Source organism: Pseudophryne corroboree, unplaced genomic scaffold (genome assembly GCF_028390025.1).
Source record: "Pseudophryne corroboree isolate aPseCor3 unplaced genomic scaffold, aPseCor3.hap2 scaffold_1383, whole genome shotgun sequence".
NCBI lineage: Eukaryota > Metazoa > Chordata > Amphibia > Anura > Myobatrachidae > Pseudophryne > Pseudophryne corroboree.
In genome coordinates this window covers 46,766-68,356 of record NW_026968010.1, presented here as the reverse complement: position 1 = coordinate 68,356, position 21,591 = coordinate 46,766, and the positions used below count along the sequence as shown (strand labels likewise).

The window sequence follows — 21,591 nt, the reverse complement described above, 5'->3', positions numbered from 1 at the left end:
GCTATGCCCCAGCACCTGAAGCATTCAAGCTGATTTCTTGCAGCAGCTGGGCACTGTAACAGCTCCAGAGCTGCTCTGTGAGGCAAGTAAAAGGGTGTGGGCCCTGCAGCACTACCTGTAGTTCGCATTGTGCGTTGGAAGGCACAAAGTAAGCAGACGGGAGAAGTCAGGATAGTGCGCAAGGGCATAGAAGGGAGCGGCTCAAGAAAAGAGAAGTGGAAACAGACAGCAAACTAGGCTGGAGAGAGACCTGAGACAAAGAGATCTGAATTATACGAGAGCCGACCAGAGGAAACACAAATTATGCAGTCAAGTGTCCCACATTTGGGGAAATCGCAGGAGCAGCACACCCAGAGTGCAATGGGTGAGCCTTGCCCTGGGAGAAGCACCTTCCTGATCATAGTATCTCACCTGGCAGGTAAGTAGGAGTTGGGCTAGAGCTGGGGAGGGTCGCTGCTCGGGCACCCCCCTGTCAAGTGAAGGAGATCCAACTGAGGCAGCACAAGGGAACTCTCGAAAGAAGAACAAGGCTAGAGGAAGATCTGAGACAAAGAAATCTGACTTTTACCAGAGCTGACCAGAGGAAAGCACAAACACAGTCCCCCTCTACCACAAATAATGCAGTCGAGTTTCCCACATTTGGGGAAATCACAGGGGTCATCATACCCAGAATGCAATGAATGAACCTCACCCTGGGAGAACAATCTTCATGACCATGATATCTCCTATGCAAAATAAGTATGATTTGGGATAGGGCTGGGGAGGGCCGCTGCTCAGGCACATCTCTGTCAAGTAAAGGCGATTCAACTGAGGCAGCACAAGGGAACTCTCATCTGGGGACAACAACTGCAGGGAGAACACATATTTTCAGATGAACATGGGAGGGCAGAAGGCTGCCTAATACTGAAGCACCCCCAAACAACAAACCAAATGCAACAACTAGTGCAAGCATTCCTGGGGGAAGGCCTGCAGCAGATGGATTTGCATATGGTGATGTCATCCAAGCAGTGGGTCAAAGTTGGCTTCAACCCTCGTCTGCATATGAAAAGAAAAAAGGGATGTGCAGGGCATGGCGGCCTTTTGCGGCGCTTGCATGACCCCTAATTCGCATTAAACACCTCCACCCTCCTTAGGTGTGGGGCTCATGTTGGCTATGCCCCAGCCCCTGAAGCATTCAAGATGATTTCTTGCAGCAGCTGGGAACTGTAACAGCTCCAGAGCTGTTCTTTAAAGCATGTAAAAGGGTGTGGGCCCTGCAGCACTACCTGTAGTATGCATTGTGCGTTGGAAGGCACAAAGTAAGCAGACGGGAGAGGTCAGGATAGTGCGCAAGGGCATAGAAGGGAGCGGCTCAAGAAAAGAGAAGTGGAAACAGACAGCAAACTAGGCTGGAGAAAGACCTGAGACAAAGAGATCTGAATTATACGAGAGCCGACCAGAGGAAACACAAATTATGCAGTCAAGTTTCCCACATTTGGGGAAATCGCAGGAGCAGCACACCCAGAGTGCAATGGGTGAGCCTTGCCCTGGGAGAAGCACCTTCCTGATCATAGTATCTCACCTGGCAGGTAAGTAGGAGTTGGGCTAGAGCTGGGGAGGGTCGCTGCTCGGGCACCCCCCTGTCAAGTGAAGGAGATCCAACTGAGGCAGCACAAGGGAACTCTCGAAAGAAGAACAAGGCTAGAGGAAGATCTGAGACAAAGAAATCTGACTTTTACCAGAGCTGACCAGAGGAAAGCACAAACACAGTCCCCCTCTACCACAAATAATGCAGTCGAGTTTCCCACATTTGGGGAAATCACAGGGGTCATCATACCCAGAATGCAATGAATGAACCTCACCCTGGGAGTACAATCTTCATGACCATGATATCTCCTATGCAAAATAAGTATGATTTGGGATAGGGCTGGGGAGGGCCGCTGCTCAGGCACATCTCTGTCAAGTAAAGGCGATTCAACTGAGGCAGCACAAGGGAACTCTCATCTGGGGACAACAACTGCAGGGAGAACACATATTTTCTGATGAACATGGGAGGGCAGAAGGCTGCCTAATACCGAAGCACCCCCAAACAACAAACCAAATGCAACAACTAGTGCAAGCATTCCTGGGGGAAGGCCTGCAGCAGATTGATTTGCATATGGTAATGCCATCCAAGCAGTGGGTCAAAGTTGGCTTCAACCCTCGTCTGCATATGAAAAGAGAAAAGGGGCGTGCAGGGCATGGCGGCCTTTTGCGGCGCTTGGGTGACCCTTAGTTCGCATTAAACACCTCCACCCTCCTTCGGTGTGGGGCTCATGTTGGCAATGCCCCAGCCCCTGAAGCATTCAAGCTGATTTCTTGCAGCAGCTGGGTACTGTAACAGCTCCAGAGCTGCTCTGTGAGGCAAGTAAAAGGGTGTGGGCCCTGCAGCACTACCTGTAGTTTGCATTGTGTGTTGGAAGGCACAAAGTAAGCAGACGGGAGAAGTCAGGATAGTGCGCAAGGGCATAGAAGGGAGCGGCTCAAGAAAAGAGAAGTGGAAACAGACAGCAAACTAGGCTGGAGAGAGACCTGAGACAAAGAGATCTGAATTATACGAGAGACGACCAGGGGAAACACAAATTATGCAGTCAAGTTTCCCACATTTGGGGAAATCACAGGGGCAGCACACCCAGAGTGCAATGGGTGAGCCTTGCCCTGGGAGAAGCACCTACATGATCATAGTATCTCACCTGGCAGGTAAGTAGGAGTTGGGCTAGAGCTGGGGAGGGTCGCTGCTCGGGTACCCCCCTGTCAAGTGAAGGAGATCCAACTGAGGCAGCACAAGGGAACTCTCGAAAGAGGAACAAGGCTAGAGGAAGATCTGAGACAAAGAAATCTGATTTTTACCAGAGTTGACCAGAAGAAAGCACAAACACAGTCCCCCACTACCACAAATAATGCAGTCGAGTTTCCCACATTTGGGGAAATCAAAGGGGTCATCATACCCAGAATGCAATGAATGAACCTCACCCTGGGAGAACAATCTTCATGACCATGGTATCTCCTATGCAAAATAAGTATGATTTGGGATAGGGCTGGGGAGGGCCGCTGCTCAGGCACATCTCTGTCAAGTAAAGGAGATTCAACTGAGGCAGCACAAGGGAACTCTCATCTGGGGACAACAACTGCAGGGAGAACACATATTTTCAGATTAACATGGGAGGGCAGAAGGCTGCCTAATACTGAAGCACCCCCAAACAACAAACCAAATGCAACAACTAGTGCAAGCATTCCTGGGGGAAGGCCTGCAGCAGATGGATTTGCATATGGTGATGTCATCCAAGCAGTGGGTCAAAGTTGGCTTCAACCCTCGTCTGCATATGAAAAGAAAAAAGGGATGTGCAGGGCATGGCGGCCTTTTTCGGCGCTTGCATGACCCCTAATTCGCATTAAACACCTCCACCCTCCTTAGGTGTGGGGCTCATGTTGGCTATGCCCCAGCACCTGAAGCATTCAAGCTGATTTCTTGCAGCAGCTGGGCACTGTAACAGCTCCAGAGCTGCTCTGTAAGGCAACTAAAAGGGTGTGGGCCCTGCAGCACTACCTGTAGTTCGCATTGTGCGTTGGAAGGCACAAAGTAAGCAGACGGGAGAAGTCAGGATAGTGCGCAAGGGCATAGAAGGGAGCGGCTCAAGAAAAGAGAAGTGGAAACAGACAGCAAACTAGGCTGGAGAGAGACCTGAGACAAAGAGATCTGAATTATACGAGAGCCGACCAGAGGAAACACAAATTATGCAGTCAAGTGTCCCACATTTGGGGAAATCGCAGGAGCAGCACACCCAGAGTGCAATGGGTGAGCCTTGCCCTGGGAGAAGCACCTTCCTGATCATAGTATCTCACCTGGCAGGTAAGTAGGAGTTGGGCTAGAGCTGGGGAGGGTCGCTGCTCGGGCACCCCCCTGTCAAGTGAAGGAGATCCAACTGAGGCAGCACAAGGGAACTCTCGAAAGAAGAACAAGGCTAGAGGAAGATCTGAGACAAAGAAATCTGACTTTTACCAGAGTTGACCAGAAGAAAGCACAAACACAGTCCCCCACTACCACAAATAATGCAGTCGAGTTTCCCACATTTGGGGAAATCACAGGGGTCAGCATACCCAGAATGCAATGAATGAACCTCACCCTGGGAGAACAATCTTCATGACCATGGTATCTCCTATGCAAAATAAGTATGATTTGGGATAGGGCTGGGGAGGGCCGCTGCTCAGGCACAGCTCTGTCAAGTAAAAGAGATTCAACTGAGGAAGCACAAGGGAACTCTCATCTGGGGACAACAACTGCAGGGAGAACACATATTTTCAGATGAACATGGGAGGGCAGAAGGCTGCCTAATACTGAAGCACCCCCAAACAACAAACCAAATGCAACAACTAGTGTAAGCATTCCTGGGGGAAGGCCTGCAGCAGATGGATTTGCATATGGTGATGTCATCCAAGCAGTGGGTCAAAGTTGGCTTCAACCCTCGTCTGCATATGAAAACAAAAAAGGGATGTGCAGGGCATGGCGTCCTTTTGTGGCGCTTGGATGACCCTTAATTCGCATTAAACATCTCCACCCTCCTTCGGTGTGGGGCTCATGTTGGCTATGCCCCAGCCCCTGAAGCATTCAAGATGATTTCTTGCAGCAGCTGGGCACTGTAACAGCTCCAGAGCTGTTCTGTAAAGCATGTAAAAGGGTGTGGGCCCTGCAGCACTACCTGTAGTATGCATTGTGCGTTGGAAGGCACAAAGTAAGCAGACGGGAGAGGTCAGGATAGTGCGCAAGGGCATAGAAGGGAGCGGCTCAAGAAAAGAGAAGTGGAAACAGACAGCAAACTAGGCTGGAGAAAGACCTGAGACAAAGAGATCTGAATTATACGAGAGCCGACCAGAGGAAACACAAATTATGCAGTCAAGTTTCCCACATTTGGGGAAATCACAGGAGCAGCACACCCAGAGTGCAATGGGTGAGCCTTGCCCTGGGAGAAGCACCTTCCTGATCATAGTATCTCACCTGGCAGGTAAGTAGGAGTTGGGCTAGAGCTGGGGTGGGTCGCTGCTCGGGCACCCCCCTGTCAAGTGAAGGAGATCCAACTGAGGCAGCACAAGGGAACTCTCGAAAGAAGAACAAGGCTAGAGGAAGATCTGAGACAAAGAAATCTGACTTTTACCAGAGCTGAGCAGAGGAAAGCACAAACACAGTCCCCCACTACCACAAATAATGCAGTCGAGTTTCCCACATTTGGGGAAATCACAGGGGTCAGCATACCCAGAATGCAATGAATGAACCTCACCCTGGGAGAACAATCTTCATGACCATGGTATCTCCTATGCAAAATAAGTATGATTTGGGATAGGGCTGGGGAGGGCCGCTGCTCAGGCACATCTCTGTCAAGTAAAGGAGATTCAACTGAGGCAGCACAAGGGAACTCTCATCTGGGGACAACAACTGCAGGGAGAACACATATTTTCAGATGAACATGGGAGGGCAGAAGGCTGCCTAATACTGAAGCACCCCCAAACAACAAACCAAATGCAACAACTAGTGTAAGCATTCCTGGGGGAAGGCCTGCAGCAGATGGATTTGCATATGGTGATGTCATCCAAGCAGTGGGTCAAAGTTGGCTTCAACCCTCGTCTGCATATGAAAAGAAAAAAGGGATGTGCAGGGCATGGCGTCCTTTTGTGGCGCTTGGATGACCCTTAATTCGCATTAAACATCTCCACCCTCCTTCGGTGTGGGGCTCATGTTGGCTATGCCCCAGCCCCTGAAGCATTCAAGATGATTTCTTGCAGCAGCTGGGCACTGTAACAGCTCCAGAGCTGTTCTGTAAAGCAAGTAAAAGGGTGTGGGCCCTGCAGCACTACCTGTAGTTTGCATTGTGTGTTGGAAGGCACAAAGTAAGCAGACGGGAGAAGTCAGGATAGTGCGCAAGGGCATAGAAGGGAGCGGCTCAAGAAAAGAGAAGTGGAAACAGACAGCAAACTAGGCTGGAGAGAGACCTGAGACAAAGAGATCTGAATTATACGAGAGACGACCAGGGGAAACACAAATTATGCAGTCAAGTTTCCCACATTTGGGGAAATCACAGGGGCAGCAAACCCAGAGTGCAATGGGTGAGCCTTGCCCTGGGAGAAGCACCTACATGATCATAGTATCTCACCTGGCAGGTAAGTAGGAGTTGGGCTAGAGCTGGGGAGGGTCGCTGCTCGGGTACCCCCCTGTCAAGTGAAGGAGATCCAACTGAGGCAGCACAAGGGAAATCTCGAAAGAGGAACAAGGCTAGAGGAAGATCTGAGACAAAGAAATCTGATTTTTACCAGAGTTGACCAGAAGAAAGCACAAACACAGTCCCCCACTACCACAAATAATGCAGTCGAGTTTCCCACATTTGGGGAAATCACAGGGGTCAGCATACCCAGAATGCAATGAATGAACCTCACCCTGGGAGATCAATCTTCATGACCATGGTATCTCCTATGCAAAATAAGTATGATTTGGGATAGGGCTGGGGAGGGCCGCTGCTCAGGCACATCTCTGTCAAGTAAAGGAGATTCAACTGAGGCAGCACAAGGGAACTCTCATCTGGGGACAACAACTGCAGGGAGAACACATATTTTCAGATGAACATGGGAGGGCAGAAGGCTGCCTAATACTGAAGCACCCCCAAACAACAAACCAAATGCAACAACTAGTGCAAGCATTCCTGGGGGAAGGCCTGCAGCAGATGGATTTGCATATGGTGATGTCATCCAAGCAGTGGGTCAAAGTTGGCTTCAACCCTCGTCTGCATATGAAAAGAAAAAAGGGATGTGCAGGGCATGGTGTCCTTTTGTGGCGCTTGGATGACCCCTCCTTCGGTGTGGGGCTCATGTTGGCTATGCCCCAGCCCCTGAAGCATTCAAGATGATTTCTTGCAGCAGCTGGGCACTGTAACAGCTCCAGAGTTGCTCTGTAAAGCATGTAAAAGGGTGTGGGCCCTGCAGCACTACCTGTAGTATGCATTGTGCGTTGGAAGGCACAAAGTAAGCAGACGGGAGAGGTCAGGATAGTGCGCAACTGCATAGAAGGGAGCGGCTCAAGAAAAGAGAAGTGGAAACAGACAGCAAACTAGGCTGGAGAAATACCTTAGACAAAGAGATCTGAATTATATGAGAGCCGACCAGAGGAAACACAAATTATGCAGTCAAGTGTCCCACATTTGGGGAAATCGCAGGAGCAGCACACCCAGAGTGCAATGGGTGAGCCTTGCCCTGGGAGAAGCACCTTCCTGATCATGGTATCTCACCTGGCAGGTAAATAGGAGTTGGGCTAGAGCTGGGGAGGGTCGCTGCTCGTGCACCCCCCTGTCAAGTGAAGGAGATCCAACTGAGGCAGCACAAGGGAACTCTCGAAAGAAGAACAAGGCTAGAGGAAGATCTGAGACAAAGAAATCTGACTTTTACCAGAGCTGACCAGAGGAAAGCACAAACACAGTCCCCCACTACCACAAATAATGCAGTCGAGTTTCCCACATTTGGGGAAATCACAGGGGTCAGCATACCCAGAATGCAATGAATGAACCTCACCCTGGGAGAACAATCTTCATGACCATGGTATCTCCTATGCAAAATAAGTATGATTTGGGATAGGGCTGGGGAGGGCCGCTGCTCAGGCACATCTCTGTCAAGTAAAGGAGATTCAACTGAGGCAGCACAAGGGAACTCTCATCTGGGGACAACAACTGCAGGGAGAACACATATTTTCAGATGAACATGGGAGGGCAGAAGGCTGCCTAATACTGAAGCACCCCCAAACAACAAACCAAATGCAACAACTAGTGCAAGCATTCCTGGGGGAAGGCCTGCAGCAGATTGATTTGCATATGGTAATGCCATCCAAGCAGTGGGTCAAAGTTGGCTTCAACCCTCGTCTGCATATGAAAAGAGAAAAGGGGCGTGCAGGGCATGGCGGCCTTTTGCGGCACTTGGATGACCCTTAGTTCGCATTAAACACCTCCACCCTCCTTCGGTGTGGGGCTCATGTTGGCTATGCCTCAGCCCCTGAAGCATTCAAGCTGATTTCTTGCAGCAGCTGGGCACTGTAACAGCTCCAGAGCTGCTCTGTAAGGCAAGTAAAAGGGTGTGGGCCCTGCAGCACTACCTGTAGTTTGCATTGTGCATTGTAAGGCACAAAGTAAGCAGACGGGAGAAGTCAGGATAGTGCGCAAGGGCATAGAAGGGAGCGGCTCAAGAAAAGAGAAGTGGAAACAGACAGCAAACTAGGCTGGAGAGAGACCTGAGACAAAGAGATCTGAATTATACGAGAGCCGACAAGGGGAAACACAAATTATGCAGTCAAGTGTCCCACATTTGGGGAAATTGCAGGAGCAGCACACCCAGAGTGCAATGGGTGAGCCTTGCCCTGGGAGAAGCACCTTCATGATCATAGTATCTCACCTGGCAGGTAAGTAGGAGTTGGGCTAGAGTTGGGGAGGGTCGCTGCTCGGGAACCCCCCTGTCAAGTGAAAGAGATCCAACTGAGGCAGCACAAGGGAACTCTCGAAAGAGGAACAAGGCTAGAGGAAGATCTGAGACAAAGAAATCTGACTTTTACCAGAGCTGACCAGAGGAAAGCACAAACATAGTCCCCCTCTACCACAAATAATGCAGTCGAGTTTCCCACATTTGGGGAAATCACAGGGGTCAGCATACTCAGAATGCAATGAATGAACCTCACCCTGGGAGAACAATCTTCATGACCATGGTATCTCCTATGCAAAATAAGTATGATTTGGGATAGGGCTGGGGAGGGCCGCTGCTCAGGCACATCTCTGTCAAGTAAAGGAGATTCAACTGAGGCAGCACAAGGGAACTCTCATCTGGGGACAACAACTGCAGGGAGAACACATATTTTCAGATGAACATGGGAGGGCAGAAGGCTGCCTAATACTGAAGCACCCCCAAACAACAAACCAAATGCAACTACTAGTACAAGCATTCCTGGGGGAAGGCCTGCAGCAGATGGATTTGCATATGGTGATGTCATCCAAGCAGTGGGTCAAAGTTGGCTTCAACCCTCATCTGCATATGAAAAGAGAAAAGGGGCGTGCAGGGCATGGCGGCCTTTTGCGGCGCTTGGATGACCCCTAGTTCGCATTAAACACCTCCACCCTCCTTCGGTGTGGGGCTCATGTTGGCTATGCCCCAGCCCCTGAAGCATTCAAGCTGATTTCTTGCAGCAGCTGGGCACTGTAACAGCTCCAGAGCTGCTCTGTAAGGCAAGTAAAAGGGTGTGGGCCCTGCAGCACTACCTGTAGTTCGCATTGTGCGTTGGAAGGCACAAAGTAAGCAGATGGGAGAAGTCAGGATAGTGCGCAAGGGCATAGAAGGGAGCGGCTCAAGAAAAGAGAAGTGGAAACAGACAGCAAACTAGGCTGAAGAGAGACCTGAGACAAAGAGATCTGAATTATATGAGAGCCGACCAGGGGAAACACAAATTATGCAGTCAAGTTTCCCACATTTGGGGAAATCAAAGGGGCAGCACACCCAGAGTGCAATGGGTGAGCCTTGCCCTGGGAGAAGCACCTATATGATCATAGTATCTCACCTGGCAGGTAAGTAGGAGTTGGGCTAGAGCTGGGGAGGGTCGCTGCTCGGGCACCCCCCTGTCAAGTGAAGGAGATCCAACTGAGGCAGCACAAGGGAACTCTCGAAAGAAGAACAAGGCTAGAGGAAGATCTGAGACAAAGAAATCTGACTTTTACCAGAGCTGACCAGAGGAAAGCACAAACACAGTCCCCCACTACCACAAATAATGCAGTCGAGTTTCCCACATTTGGGGAAATCACAGGGGTCATCATACCCAGAATGCAATGAATGAACCTCACCCTGGGAGAACAATCTTCATGACCATGATATCTCCTATGCAAAATAAGTATGATTTGGTATAGGGCTGGGGAGGGCCGCTGCTCAGGCACATCTCTGTCAAGTAAAGGCGATTCAACTGAGGCAGCACAAGGGAACTCTCATCTGGGGACAACAACTGCAGGGAGAACACATATTTTCAGATGAACATGGGAGGGCAGAAGGCTGCCTAATACTGAAGCACCCAAAAAACAACAAACCAAATGCAACAACTAGTGCAAGCATTCCTGGGGGAAGGCCTGCAGCAGATGGATTTGCATATGGTGATGTCATCCAAGCAGTGGGTCAAAGTTGGCTTCAACCCTCGTCTGCATATGAAAAGAAAAAAGGGATGTGCAGGGCATGGCGGCCTTTTGCGGCGCTTGCATGACCCCTAATTCGCATTAAACACCTCCACCCTCCTTCGGTGTGGGGCTCATGTTGGCTATGCCCCAGCACCTGAAGCATTCAAGCTGATTTCTTGCAGCAGCTGGGCACTGTAACAGCTCCAGAGCTGCTCTGTAAGGCAAGTAAAAGGGTGTGGGCCCTGCAGCACTACCTGTAGTTCGCATTGTGCGTTGGAAGGCACAAAGTAAGCAGACGGGAGAAGTCAGGATAGTGCGCAAGGGCATAGAAGGGAGCGGCTCAAGAAAAGAGAAGTGGAAACAGACAGCAAACTAGGCTGGAGAGAGACCTGAGACAAAGAGATCTGAATTATACGAGAGCCGACCAGAGGAAACACAAATTATGCAGTCAAGTGCCCCACATTTGGGGAAATCGCAGGAGCAGCACACCCAGAGTGCAATGGGTGAGCCTTGCCCTGGGAGAAGCACCTTCCTGATCATAATATCTCACCAGGCAGGTAAGTAGGAGTTGGGCTAGAGCTGGGGAGGGTCGCTGCTAGAGCACCCCCCTGTCAAGTGAAGGAGATCCAACTGAGGCAGCACAAGGGAACTCTCGAAAGAAGAACAAGGCTAGAGGAAGATCTGAGACAAAGAAATCTGACTTTTACCAGAGCTGAGCAGAGGAAAGCACAAACACAGTCCCCCACTACCACAAATAATGCAGTCGAGTTTCCCACATTTGGGGAAATCACAGGGGTCAGCATACCCAGAATGCAATGAATGAACCTCACCCTGGGAGAACAATCTTCATGACCATGGTATCTCCTATGCAAAATAAGTATGATTTGGGATAGGGCTGGGGAGGGCCGCTGCTCAGGCATATATCTGTCAAGTAAAGGAGATTCATCTGAGGCAGCACAAGGGAACTCTCATCTGGGGACAACAACTGCAGGGAGAACACATATTTTCAAATGAACATGGGAGGGCAGAAGGCTGCCTAATACTGAAGCACCCCCAAACAACAAACCAAATGCAACAACTAGTACAAGCATTCCTGGGGGAAGGTCTGCAGAAGACGGATTTGCATACAGTGATGTCATCCAAGCAGTGGGCCAAAGTTGGCTGGAACCCTCATCTGCATATGAAAAGAGAAAAGGGGTATGCAGGGCATGGCGGCCTTTTGCGGCGCTTGGATGACCCTTAGTTCGCATTAAACACCCCCACCCTCCTTCGGTGTGGGGCTCATGTTGGCAATGCCCCAGCCCCTGAAGCATTCCAGCTGATTTCTTGCAGCAGCTGGGCACTGTAACAGCTCCAGAGCTGCTCTGTAAGGCAACTAAAAGGGTGTGGGCCCTGCAGCACTACCTGTAGTTCGCATTGTGCGTTGGAAGGCACAAAGTAAGCAGACGGGAGAAGTCAGGATAGTGCGCAAGGGCATAGAAGGGAGCGGCTCAAGAAAAGAGAAGTGGAAACAGACAGCAAACTAGGCTGGAGAGAGACCTGAGACAAAGAGATCTGAATTATACGAGAGCCAACCAGAGGAAACACAAATTATGCAGTCAAGTGTCCCACATTTGGGGAAATCGCAGGAGCAGCACACCCAGAGTGCAATGGGTGAGCCTTGCCCTGGGAGAAGCACCTTCCTGATCATAGTATCTCACCTGGCAGGTAAGTAGGAGTTGGGCTAGAGCTGGGGAGGGTCGCTGCTCGGGCACCCCCCTGTCAAGTGAAGGAGATCCAACTGAGGCAGCACAAGGGAACTCTCGAAAGAAGAACAAGGCTAGAGGAAGATCTGAGACAAAGAAATCTGACTTTTACCAGAGCTGACCAGAGGAAAGCACAAACACAGTCCCCCACTACCACAAATAATGCAGTCGAGTTTCCCACATTTGGGGAAATCACAGGGGTCAGCATACCCAGAATGCAATGAATGAACCTCACCCTGGGAGAACAATCTTCATGACCATGGTATCTCTTATGCAAAATAAGTATGATTTGGGATAGGGCTGGGGAGGGCCGCTGCTCAGGCATATCTCTGTCAAGTAAAGGAGATTCAACTGAGGCAGCACAAGGGAACTCTCATCTGGGGACAACAACTGCAGGGAGAACACATATTTTCAAATGAACATGGGAGGGCAGAAGGCTGCCTAATACTGAAGCACCCCCAAACAACAAACCAAATGCAACAACTAGTACAAGCATTCCTGGGGGAAGGTCTGCAGAAGACGGATTTGCATACAGTGATGTCATCCAAGCAGTGGGCCAAAGTTGGCTGGAACCCTCATCTGCATATGAAAAGAGAAAAGGGGTATGCAGGGCATGGCGGCCTTTTGCGGCGCTTGGATGACCCTTAGTTCGCATTAAACACCCCCACCCTCCTTCGGTGTGGGGCTCATATTGGCAATGCCCCAGCATTCAAGCTGATTTCTTGCAGCAGCTTGGCACTGTAACAGCTCCAGAGCTGCTCTGTAAGGCAAGTAAAAGGTTGTGGGCCCTGCAGCACTACCTGTAGTTTGCATTGTGCATTGGAAGGCACAAAGTAAGCAGACAGGAGTAGAAGTCAGGATAGTGCACAAGGGTATAGAAGGGAGGGGCTCAAAAAAAAAAGAAGTGGAAACAGACAGCAAACTAGGCTGGAGAGAGACCTGAGACAAAGAGATCTGAATTATATGAAAGCCGACCAGTGGAAACACAAATTATGCAGTCAAGTTTCCCACATTTGGGGAAATCACAGGAGCAGCACACCCAGAGTGCAATGGATGAGCCTTGCCCTGGGAGAAGCACCTTCATGATCATAGTATCTCACCTGGCAGGTAAGTAGGAGTTGGGCTAGAGCTGGGGAGGGTCGCTGCTCGGGCACCCCCCTGTCAAGTGAAGGAGATCCAACTGAGGCAGCACAAGGGAACTCTCGAAAGAAGAACAAGGCTAGAGGAAGATCTGAGACAAAGAAATCTGACTTTTACCAGAGCTGACCAGAGGAAAGCACAAACACAGTCCCCCACTACCACAAATAATGCAGTCGAGTTTCCCACATTTGGGGAAATCACAGGGGTCAGCATACCCAGAATGCAATGAATGAACCTCACCCTGGGAGAACAATCTTCATGACCATGGTATCTCCTATGCAAAATAAGTATGATTTGGGATAGGGCTGGGGAGGGCCGCTGCTCAGGCACATCTCTGTCAAGTAAAGGAGATTCAACTGAGGCAGCACAAGGGAACTCTCATCTGGGGACAACAACTGCAGGGAGAACACATATTTTCAGATGAACATGGGAGGGCAGAAGGCTGCCTAATACTGAAGCACCCCCAAACAACAAACCAAATGCAACAACTAGTGCAAGCATTCCTGGGGGAAGGCCTGCAGCAGATGGATTTGCATATGGTGATGTCATCCAAGCAGTGGGTCAAAGTTGGCTTCAACCCTCGTCTGCATATGAAAAGAGAAAAGGGGCATGCAGGGCATGGCGGCCTTTTGCGGCGCTTGGATGACCCCTAGTTCGCATTAAACACCTCCACCCTCCTTCGGTGTGGGGCTCATGTTGGCTATGCCCCAGCCCCTGAAGCATTCAAGCTGATTTCTTGCAGCAGCTGGGCACTGTAACAGCTCCAGAGCTGCTCTGTAAGGCAAGTAAAAGGGTGTGGGCCCTGCAGCACTACCTGTAGTTCGCATTGTGCGTTGGAAGGCACAAAGTAAGCAGATGGGAGAAGTCAGGCTAGTGTGCAAGGGCATAGAAGGGAGCGGCTCAAGAAAAGAGAAGTGGAAACAGACAGCAAACTAGGCTGAAGAGAGACCTGAGACAAAGAGATCTGAATTATATGAGAGCCGACCAGGGGAAACACAAATTATGCAGTCAAGTGTCCCACATTTGGGGAAATCAAAGGGGCAGCACACCCAGAGTGCAATGGGTGAGCCTTGCCCTGGGAGAAGCACCTTCCTGATCATAGTATCTCACCTGGCAGGTAAGTAGGAGTTGGGCTAGAGCTGGGGAGGGTCGCTGCTCGGGCACCCCCCTGTCAAGTGAAGGAGATCCAACTGAGGCAGCACAAGGGAACTCTCGAAAGAAGAACAAGGCTAGAGGAAGATCTGAGACAAAGAAATCTGACTTTTACCAGAGCTGACCAGAGGAAAGCACAAACACAGTCCCCCACTACCACAAATAATGCAGTCGAGTTTCCCATATTTGGGGAAATCACAGGGGTCATCATACCCAGAATGCAATGAATGAACCTCACCCTGGGAGAACAATCTTCATGACCATGATATCTCCTATGCAAAATAAGTATGATTTGGGATAGGGCTGGGGAGGGCCGCTGCTCAGGCACATCTCTGTCAAGTAAAGGCGATTCAACTGAGGCAGCACAAGGGAACTCTCATCTGGGGACAACAACTGCAGGGAGAACACATATTTTCAAATGAACATGGGAGGGCAGAAGGCTGCCTAATACTGAAGCACCCCCAAACAACAAACCAAATGCAACAACTAGTACAAGCATTCCTGGGGGAAGGTCTGCAGAAGACGGATTTGCATACAGTGATGCTGGGCCCATAACCCAGAGGTAGGCAGATTGAAACTATCCTCTGCTATATGCATTTTTTTTGTGTTAATTAAAGTAATCCAAAACTGGGATTGATATTTTGTCTCTTTTATTTTTACTTAAAGTACAATAACTTTTACCATTTTAATTTGTTTTAATAGTATATTGACAGTATTGTTTTCTTTCAAAAATCCACTTCATTTTCTTTACCCTATTATTAAAATGGTAATTGACAAAAACAAACTACATTGTCACCAGAAGAGCAATACAAAATGTACAAGTGATATATTAAAATCATCTTTCCAGCTTGAATTTCAATGATGCATTGGGGCAACGATTTTGTGAGAAACATCTTCACCCTTAAATAAAGATTTTCTTAATTCCTTACCTGTGTGCTAATTAGATATCACCTTGTTTTCACATTAAACAGACTTCCACATGAGAAAGCAGCAAGGATGCAGTGGCGTTAATGTTTCCTGGTGTCAACCTGTATTATTTCAGTAGACATTGAAATGAGGATGCATCTTGCTGCCTTTCCAATGAAGCAAGTTTAATTTAGTAATAGGTGAAAAACCATCCTTACAAAGGTGTTAATCAGAGACTTGGCTTTGTGGACACTTTTCAGAGAACAAATTTGTTAGCATAAAAATAAAGCCAGAAAATAAAGAGCTGTTTAATCACTCAATTGGATTTTTCTGCCAGCATATTTTTTTTCTCTGCAACCCACTGCTAAATTGTGCTTCCTAGCTGTTTTTATAAAATCACTGAATCAAATCTAACTCTGATTACATCAGAGAAGGCCAGGCACCCTACACCATAAAAGGGGGTATGAAATTTTGACTGTCTACTTAAAGATCACCAAAATCTGATAACAAGGTCAATTAGGTCCCTGGGTGGGATTGAACCACCAACCTTTTGGTTAATAGCCGTACATACTAACTGATTGCGCCACAGAGACACTTTGCAAAAGTCCATACTGACAAAGGCTAATAAGCATTCATCTAAAACGTTTCCTAGAAAAACTTTAAAAAGTCAATAATCTGGAAAGTTTTTGTAAGATGTTTCTTCCATCAACCAACGAAGAAACACATTGGTACTTTCCCATGATGAGTGAGTGCTTCAGGATCTCTTGAACTTACATGTGCAGCAGAGTACTGCAATGGAAGCATGCTGGGCCCATAACCCAGAGGTAGGCAGATTGAAACTATCCTCTGCTATATGCATTTTTTTGTTTGTTAATTAAAGTAATCCAAAACTGGGATTGATATTTTGTCTGTTTTATTTTTACTTAAAGTACAATAACTTTTACCATTTTAATTTGTTTTAATAGTATATTGACAGTATTGTTTTCTTTCAAAAATCCACTTCATTTTCTTTACCCTATTATTAAAATGGTAATTGACAAAAACAAACTACATTGTCACCAGAAGAGCAATACAAAATGTACAAGTGATATATTAAAATCATCTTTCCAGCTTGAATTTCAATGATGCATTGGGTCAACAATTTTGTGAGAAACATCTTCACCCTTAAATAAAGATTTTCTTAATTCCTTACCTGTGTGCTAATTAGATATCACCTTGTTTTCACATTAAACAGACTTCCACATGAGAAAGCAGCAAGGATGCAGTGGCGTTAATGTTTCCTGGTGTCAACCTGTATTATTTCAGTAGACATTGAAATGAGGATACATCTTGCTGCCTTTCCAATGAAGCAAGTTTAATTTAGTAATAGGTGAAAAACCATCCCTACAAAGGTGTTAATCAGAGACTTGGCTTTGTGGACACTTTTCAGAGAACAAATTTGTTAGCATAAAAATAAAGCCAGAAAATGAAGAGCTGTTTAATCACGCAATTTGATTTTTTTGCCAGCATATTTCTTTTTCTCTGCAACCCACTGCTAAATTGTGCTTCCTAGATGTTTTTATAAAATCACTGAATCAAATCTAACTCTGATTACATCAGAGAAGGCCAGGTACCCTACACCATAACAGGGGGTATGAAATTTGACTTGTCTACTTAAAGATCACCAAAATCTGATAACAAGGTCAATTACGTCCCTGGGTGGGATTGAACCACTAACCTTTTGGTTAATTGCCGTACACACTAACTGATTGCGCCACAGAGACACTTTGCAAAAGTACATACTGACAAATGCTAATAAGCATTCATCTAAAACGTTTCCTAGAAAAACTTTCAAAAGTCAATAATCTGGAGAGTTTTTGTAAGATGTTTCTTCCATCAACCAACGAAGAAACACATTGGTACTTTCCCATGATGAGTGAGTGCTTCAGGATCTCTTGAACTTACATGTGCAGCAGAGTACTGCAATGGAAGCATGCTGGGCCCATAACCCAGAGGTAGGCAGATTGAAACTATCCTCTGCTATATGCATTTTTTTTTTGTTAATTAAAGTAATCCAAAACTGGGATTGATATTTTGTCTCTTTTATTTTTACTTAAAGTACAATAACTTTTACCATTTTAATTTGTTTTAATAGTATATTGACAGTATTGTTTTCTTTCAAAAATCCACTTCATTTTCTTTACCCTATTATTAAAATGGTAATTGACAAAAACAAACTACATTGTCACCAGAAGAGCAATACAAAATGTACAAGTGATATATTAAAATCATCTTTCCAGCTTGAATTTCAATGATGCATTGGGGCAACGATTTTGTGAGAAACATCTTCACCCTTAAATAAAGATTTTCTTAATTCCTTACCTGTGTGCTAATTAGATATCACCTTGTCTTCATATTAAACAGACTTCCACATGAGAAAGCAGCAAGGATGCAGTGGCGTTAATGTTTCCTGGTGTCAACTTGTATTATTTTAGTAGACATTGAAATGAGGATGCATCTTGCTGCCTTTCCAATGAAGCAAGTTTAATTTAGTAATAGGTGAAAAACCATCCTTACAAAGGTGTTAATCAGAGACTTGGCTTTGTGGACACTTTTCAGAGAACAAATTTGTTAGCATAAAAATAAAGCCAGAAAATGAAGAGCTGTTTAATCACTCAATTGGATTTTTCTGCCAGCATATTTTTTTTCTCTGCAACCCACTGCTAAATTGTGCTTCCTAGCTGTTTTTATAAAATCACTGAATCAAATCTAACTCTGATTACATCAGAGAAGGCCAGGTACCCTAAACCATAACAGGGGGTTTGAAATTTTGACTTGTCTACTTAAAGATCACCAAAATCTGATAACAAGGTCAATTAGGTTCCTGGGTGGGATTGAACCACCAACCTTATGGTTAATAGCCGTACATACTAACTGATTGCGCCACAGAGACACTTTGCAAAAGTCCATACTGACAAAGGCTAATAAGCATTCATCTAAAACGTTTCCTAGAAAAACTTAAAAAAGTCAATAATCTGGAGAGTTTTTGTAAGATGTTTCTTCTATCAACCAACGAAGAAACACATTGGTACTTTCCCATGATGAGTGAGTGCTTCAGGATCTCTTGAACTTACATGTGCAGCAGAGTACTGCAATGGAAGCATGCTGGGCCCATAACCCAGAGGTAGGCAGATTGAAACTATCCTCTGCTATATGCATTTTTTTTTTTGTTAATTAAAGTAATCCAAAACTGGGATTGATATTTTGTCTCTTTTATTTTTACTTAAAGTACAATAACTTTTACCATTTTAATTTGTTTTAATAGTATATTGACAGTATTGCTTTCTTTCAAAAATCCACTTCATTTTCTTTACCCTATTATTAAAATGGTAATTGACAAAAACAAACTACATTGTCACCAGAAGAGCAATACAAAATGTACAAGTGATATATTAAAATCATCTTTCCAGCTTGAATTTCAATGTTGCATTGGGTCAACAATTTTGTGAGAAACATCTTCACCCTTAAATAAAGATTTTCTTAATTCCTTACCTGTGTGCTAATTAGATATCACCTTGTTTTCACATTAAACAGACTTCCACATGAGAAAGCAGCAAGGATGCAGTGGCGTTAATGTTTCCTGGTGTCAACCTGTATTATTTCAGTAGACATTGAAATGAGGATACATCTTGCTGCCTTTCCAATGAAGCAAGTTTAATTTAGTAATAGGTGAAAAACCATCCCTACAAAGGTGTTAATCAGAGACTTGGCTTTGTGGACACTTTTCAGAGAACAAATTTGTTAGCATAAAAATAAAGCCAGAAAATGAAGAGCTGTTTAATCACGCAATTTGATTTTTTTGCCAGCATATTTCTTTTTCTCTGCAACCCACTGCTAAATTGTGCTTCCTAGATGTTTTTATAAAATCACTGAATCAAATCTAACTCTGATTACATCAGAGAAGGCCAGGTACCCTACACCATAACAGGGGGTATGAAATTTGACTTGTCTACTTAAAGATCACCAAAATCTGATAACAAGGTCAATTACGTCCCTGGGTGGGATTGAACCACCAACCTTTTGGTTAATAGCCGTACACACTAACTGATTGCGCCACAGAGACACTTTGCGAAAGTACATACTGACAAATGCTAATAAGCATTCATCTAAAACGTTTCCTAGAAAAACTTAAAAAAGTCAATAATCTGGAGAGTTTTTGTAAGATGTTTCTTCTATCAACCAACGAAGAAACACATTGGTACTTTCCCATGATGAGTGAGTGCTTCAGGATCTCTTGCACTTACATGTGCAGCAGAGTACAGCAATGGAAGCATGCTGGGCCCATAACCCAGAGGTAGGCAGATTGAAACTATCCTCTGCTATATGCATTTTTTTGTTTGTTAATTAAAGTAATCCAAAACTGGGATTGATATTTTGGCTCTTTTATTTTTACTTAAAGTACAATAACTTTTACCATTTTAATTTGTTTTAATAGTATATTGACAGTATTGTTTTCTTTCAAAAATCCACTTAATTTTCTTTACCCTATTATTAAAATGGTAATTGACAAAAACAAACTACATTGTCACCAGAAGAGCAATACAAAATGTACAAGTGATATATTAAAATCATCTTTCCAGCTTGAATTTCAATGATGCATTGGGGCAACGATTTTGTGAGAAACATCTTCACCCTTAAATAAAGATTTTCTTAATTCCTTACCTGTGTGCTAATTAGATATCACCTTGTTTTCACATTAAACAGACTTACACAAGAGAAAGCAGCAAGGATGCAGTGGCGTTAATGTTTCCTGGTGTCAACCTGTATTAATTCAGTAGACATTGAAATGAGGATGCATCTTGCTGCCTTTCCAATGAAGCAAGTTTAATTTAGTAATAGGTGAAAAACCATCCTTACAAAGGTGTTAATCAGAGACTTGGCTTTGTGGACACTTTTCAGAGAACAAATTTGTTAGCATAAAAATAAAGCCAGAAAATAAAGAGCTGTTTAATCACTCAATTGGATTTTTCTGCCAGCATATTTTTTTTCTCTGCAACCCACTGCTAAATTGTGCTTCCTAGCTGTTTTTATAAAATCACTGAATCAAATCTAACTCTGATTACATCAGAGAAGGCCAGGTACCCTACACCATAACAGGGGGTTTGAAATTTTGACTTGTCTACTTAAAGATCACCAAAATCTGATAACAAGGTCAATTAGGTCCCTGGGTGGGATTGAACCACCAACCTTATGGTTAATAGCCGTACATACTAACTGATTGCGCCACAGAGACACTTTGCAAAAGTCCATACTGACAAAGGCTAATAAGCATTCATCTAAAACGTTTCCTAGAAAAACTTTCAAAAGTCAATAATCTGGAGAGTTTTTGTAAGATGTTTCTTCCATCAACCAACGAAGAAACACATTGGTACTTTCCCATGATGAGTGAGTGCTTCAGGATCTCTTGAACTTACATGTGCAGCAGAGTACTGCAATGGAAGCATGCTGGGCCCATAACCCAGAGGTAGGCAGATTGAAACTATCCTCTGCTATATGCATTTTTTTTTTTGTTAATTAAAGTAATCCAAAACTGGGATTGATATTTTGTCTCTTTTATTTTTACTTAAAGTACAATAACTTTTACCATTTTAATTTGTTTTAATAGTATATTGACAGTATTGCTTTCTTTCAAAAATCCACTTCATTTTCTTTACCCTATTATTAAAATGGTAATTGACAAAAACAAACTACATTGTCACCAGAAGAGCAATACAAAATGTACAAGTGATATATTAAAATCATCTTTCCAGCTTGAATTTCAATGTTGCATTGGGTCAACAATTTTGTGAGAAACATCTTCACCCTTAAATAAAGATTTTCTTAATTCCTTACCTGTGTGCTAATTAGATATCACCTTGTTTTCACATTAAACAGACTTCCACATGAGAAAGCAGCAAGGATGCAGTGGCGTTAATGTTTCCTGGTGTCAACCTGTATTATTTCAGTAGACATTGAAATGAGGATACATCTTGCTGCCTTTCCAATGAAGCAAGTTTAATTTAGTAATAGGTGAAAAACCATCCCTACAAAGGTGTTAATCAGAGACTTGGCTTTGTGGACACTTTTCAGAGAACAAATTTGTTAGCATAAAAATAAAGCCAGAAAATGAAGAGCTGTTTAATCACGCAATTTGATTTTTTTGCCAGCATATTTCTTTTTCTCTGCAACCCACTGCTAAATTGTGCTTCCTAGATGTTTTTATAAAATCACTGAATCAAATCTAACTCTGATTACATCAGAGAAGGCCAGGTACCCTACACCATAACAGGGGGTATGAAATTTGACTTGTCTACTTAAAGATCACCAAAATCTGATAACAAGGTCAATTACGTCCCTGGGTGGGATTGAACCACCAACCTTTTGGTTAATAGCCGTACACACTAACTGATTGCGCCACAGAGACACTTTGCAAAAGTACATAC

At 45.3% G+C, this 21,591-nt stretch overlaps 23 non-coding genes and 3 pseudogenes across 23 annotated transcripts; all 26 read right to left on the bottom strand.

Annotated features, from left to right (window-relative positions):
- Positions 1-263: 263 nt before the first annotated feature.
- LOC134995367 (U1 spliceosomal RNA) lies at positions 264-426 on the bottom strand. Its single transcript, XR_010198166.1, has one exon. It is a non-coding gene; the product is annotated as a U1 spliceosomal RNA (small nuclear RNA).
- Positions 427-578: 152 nt separating this feature from the next.
- LOC134995361 (U1 spliceosomal RNA) lies at positions 579-742 on the bottom strand. The gene has a single exon (XR_010198160.1). It is a non-coding gene; the product is annotated as a U1 spliceosomal RNA (small nuclear RNA).
- Positions 743-1,413: 671 nt separating this feature from the next.
- On the bottom strand, positions 1,414-1,576 carry LOC134995365 (U1 spliceosomal RNA). The gene has a single exon (XR_010198164.1). It is a non-coding gene; the product is annotated as a U1 spliceosomal RNA (small nuclear RNA).
- Positions 1,577-1,728: 152 nt separating this feature from the next.
- Positions 1,729-1,892, bottom strand: LOC134995363 (U1 spliceosomal RNA). The gene has a single exon (XR_010198162.1). It is a non-coding gene; the product is annotated as a U1 spliceosomal RNA (small nuclear RNA).
- A 671-nt stretch (positions 1,893-2,563) lies between these two features.
- On the bottom strand, positions 2,564-2,726 carry LOC134995374 (U1 spliceosomal RNA). The gene has a single exon (XR_010198172.1). It is a non-coding gene; the product is annotated as a U1 spliceosomal RNA (small nuclear RNA).
- Positions 2,727-2,878: 152 nt separating this feature from the next.
- LOC134995364 (U1 spliceosomal RNA) lies at positions 2,879-3,042 on the bottom strand. The gene has a single exon (XR_010198163.1). It is a non-coding gene; the product is annotated as a U1 spliceosomal RNA (small nuclear RNA).
- Positions 3,043-3,713: 671 nt separating this feature from the next.
- Positions 3,714-3,876, bottom strand: LOC134995366 (U1 spliceosomal RNA). The gene has a single exon (XR_010198165.1). It is a non-coding gene; the product is annotated as a U1 spliceosomal RNA (small nuclear RNA).
- Positions 3,877-4,028: 152 nt separating this feature from the next.
- Positions 4,029-4,192, bottom strand: LOC134995356 (U1 spliceosomal RNA). The gene has a single exon (XR_010198155.1). It is a non-coding gene; the product is annotated as a U1 spliceosomal RNA (small nuclear RNA).
- A 671-nt stretch (positions 4,193-4,863) lies between these two features.
- On the bottom strand, positions 4,864-5,026 carry LOC134995369 (U1 spliceosomal RNA). Its single transcript, XR_010198168.1, has one exon. It is a non-coding gene; the product is annotated as a U1 spliceosomal RNA (small nuclear RNA).
- A 152-nt stretch (positions 5,027-5,178) lies between these two features.
- LOC134995354 (U1 spliceosomal RNA) lies at positions 5,179-5,342 on the bottom strand. The gene has a single exon (XR_010198153.1). It is a non-coding gene; the product is annotated as a U1 spliceosomal RNA (small nuclear RNA).
- Positions 5,343-6,013: 671 nt separating this feature from the next.
- Positions 6,014-6,176, bottom strand: LOC134995377 (U1 spliceosomal RNA). Its single transcript, XR_010198173.1, has one exon. It is a non-coding gene; the product is annotated as a U1 spliceosomal RNA (small nuclear RNA).
- A 152-nt stretch (positions 6,177-6,328) lies between these two features.
- LOC134995359 (U1 spliceosomal RNA) lies at positions 6,329-6,492 on the bottom strand. The gene has a single exon (XR_010198158.1). It is a non-coding gene; the product is annotated as a U1 spliceosomal RNA (small nuclear RNA).
- A 646-nt stretch (positions 6,493-7,138) lies between these two features.
- On the bottom strand, positions 7,139-7,301 carry LOC134995370 (U1 spliceosomal RNA). The gene has a single exon (XR_010198169.1). It is a non-coding gene; the product is annotated as a U1 spliceosomal RNA (small nuclear RNA).
- A 152-nt stretch (positions 7,302-7,453) lies between these two features.
- LOC134995353 (U1 spliceosomal RNA) lies at positions 7,454-7,617 on the bottom strand. The gene has a single exon (XR_010198152.1). It is a non-coding gene; the product is annotated as a U1 spliceosomal RNA (small nuclear RNA).
- A 698-nt stretch (positions 7,618-8,315) lies between these two features.
- LOC134995371 (U1 spliceosomal RNA) lies at positions 8,316-8,451 on the bottom strand (annotated as a pseudogene).
- Positions 8,452-8,603: 152 nt separating this feature from the next.
- Positions 8,604-8,767, bottom strand: LOC134995357 (U1 spliceosomal RNA). The gene has a single exon (XR_010198156.1). It is a non-coding gene; the product is annotated as a U1 spliceosomal RNA (small nuclear RNA).
- A 692-nt stretch (positions 8,768-9,459) lies between these two features.
- Positions 9,460-9,601, bottom strand: LOC134995376 (U1 spliceosomal RNA; annotated as a pseudogene).
- Positions 9,602-9,753: 152 nt separating this feature from the next.
- Positions 9,754-9,917, bottom strand: LOC134995360 (U1 spliceosomal RNA). Its single transcript, XR_010198159.1, has one exon. It is a non-coding gene; the product is annotated as a U1 spliceosomal RNA (small nuclear RNA).
- Positions 9,918-10,589: 672 nt separating this feature from the next.
- Positions 10,590-10,752, bottom strand: LOC134995373 (U1 spliceosomal RNA). Its single transcript, XR_010198171.1, has one exon. It is a non-coding gene; the product is annotated as a U1 spliceosomal RNA (small nuclear RNA).
- A 152-nt stretch (positions 10,753-10,904) lies between these two features.
- On the bottom strand, positions 10,905-11,068 carry LOC134995352 (U1 spliceosomal RNA). The gene has a single exon (XR_010198151.1). It is a non-coding gene; the product is annotated as a U1 spliceosomal RNA (small nuclear RNA).
- A 671-nt stretch (positions 11,069-11,739) lies between these two features.
- On the bottom strand, positions 11,740-11,902 carry LOC134995368 (U1 spliceosomal RNA). Its single transcript, XR_010198167.1, has one exon. It is a non-coding gene; the product is annotated as a U1 spliceosomal RNA (small nuclear RNA).
- Positions 11,903-12,054: 152 nt separating this feature from the next.
- LOC134995358 (U1 spliceosomal RNA) lies at positions 12,055-12,218 on the bottom strand. The gene has a single exon (XR_010198157.1). It is a non-coding gene; the product is annotated as a U1 spliceosomal RNA (small nuclear RNA).
- A 666-nt stretch (positions 12,219-12,884) lies between these two features.
- On the bottom strand, positions 12,885-13,047 carry LOC134995372 (U1 spliceosomal RNA). The gene has a single exon (XR_010198170.1). It is a non-coding gene; the product is annotated as a U1 spliceosomal RNA (small nuclear RNA).
- A 152-nt stretch (positions 13,048-13,199) lies between these two features.
- On the bottom strand, positions 13,200-13,363 carry LOC134995379 (U1 spliceosomal RNA). The gene has a single exon (XR_010198175.1). It is a non-coding gene; the product is annotated as a U1 spliceosomal RNA (small nuclear RNA).
- Positions 13,364-14,055: 692 nt separating this feature from the next.
- LOC134995375 (U1 spliceosomal RNA) lies at positions 14,056-14,197 on the bottom strand (annotated as a pseudogene).
- A 152-nt stretch (positions 14,198-14,349) lies between these two features.
- On the bottom strand, positions 14,350-14,513 carry LOC134995362 (U1 spliceosomal RNA). Its single transcript, XR_010198161.1, has one exon. It is a non-coding gene; the product is annotated as a U1 spliceosomal RNA (small nuclear RNA).
- Between the last annotated feature and the right edge of the window lie 7,078 nt (positions 14,514-21,591).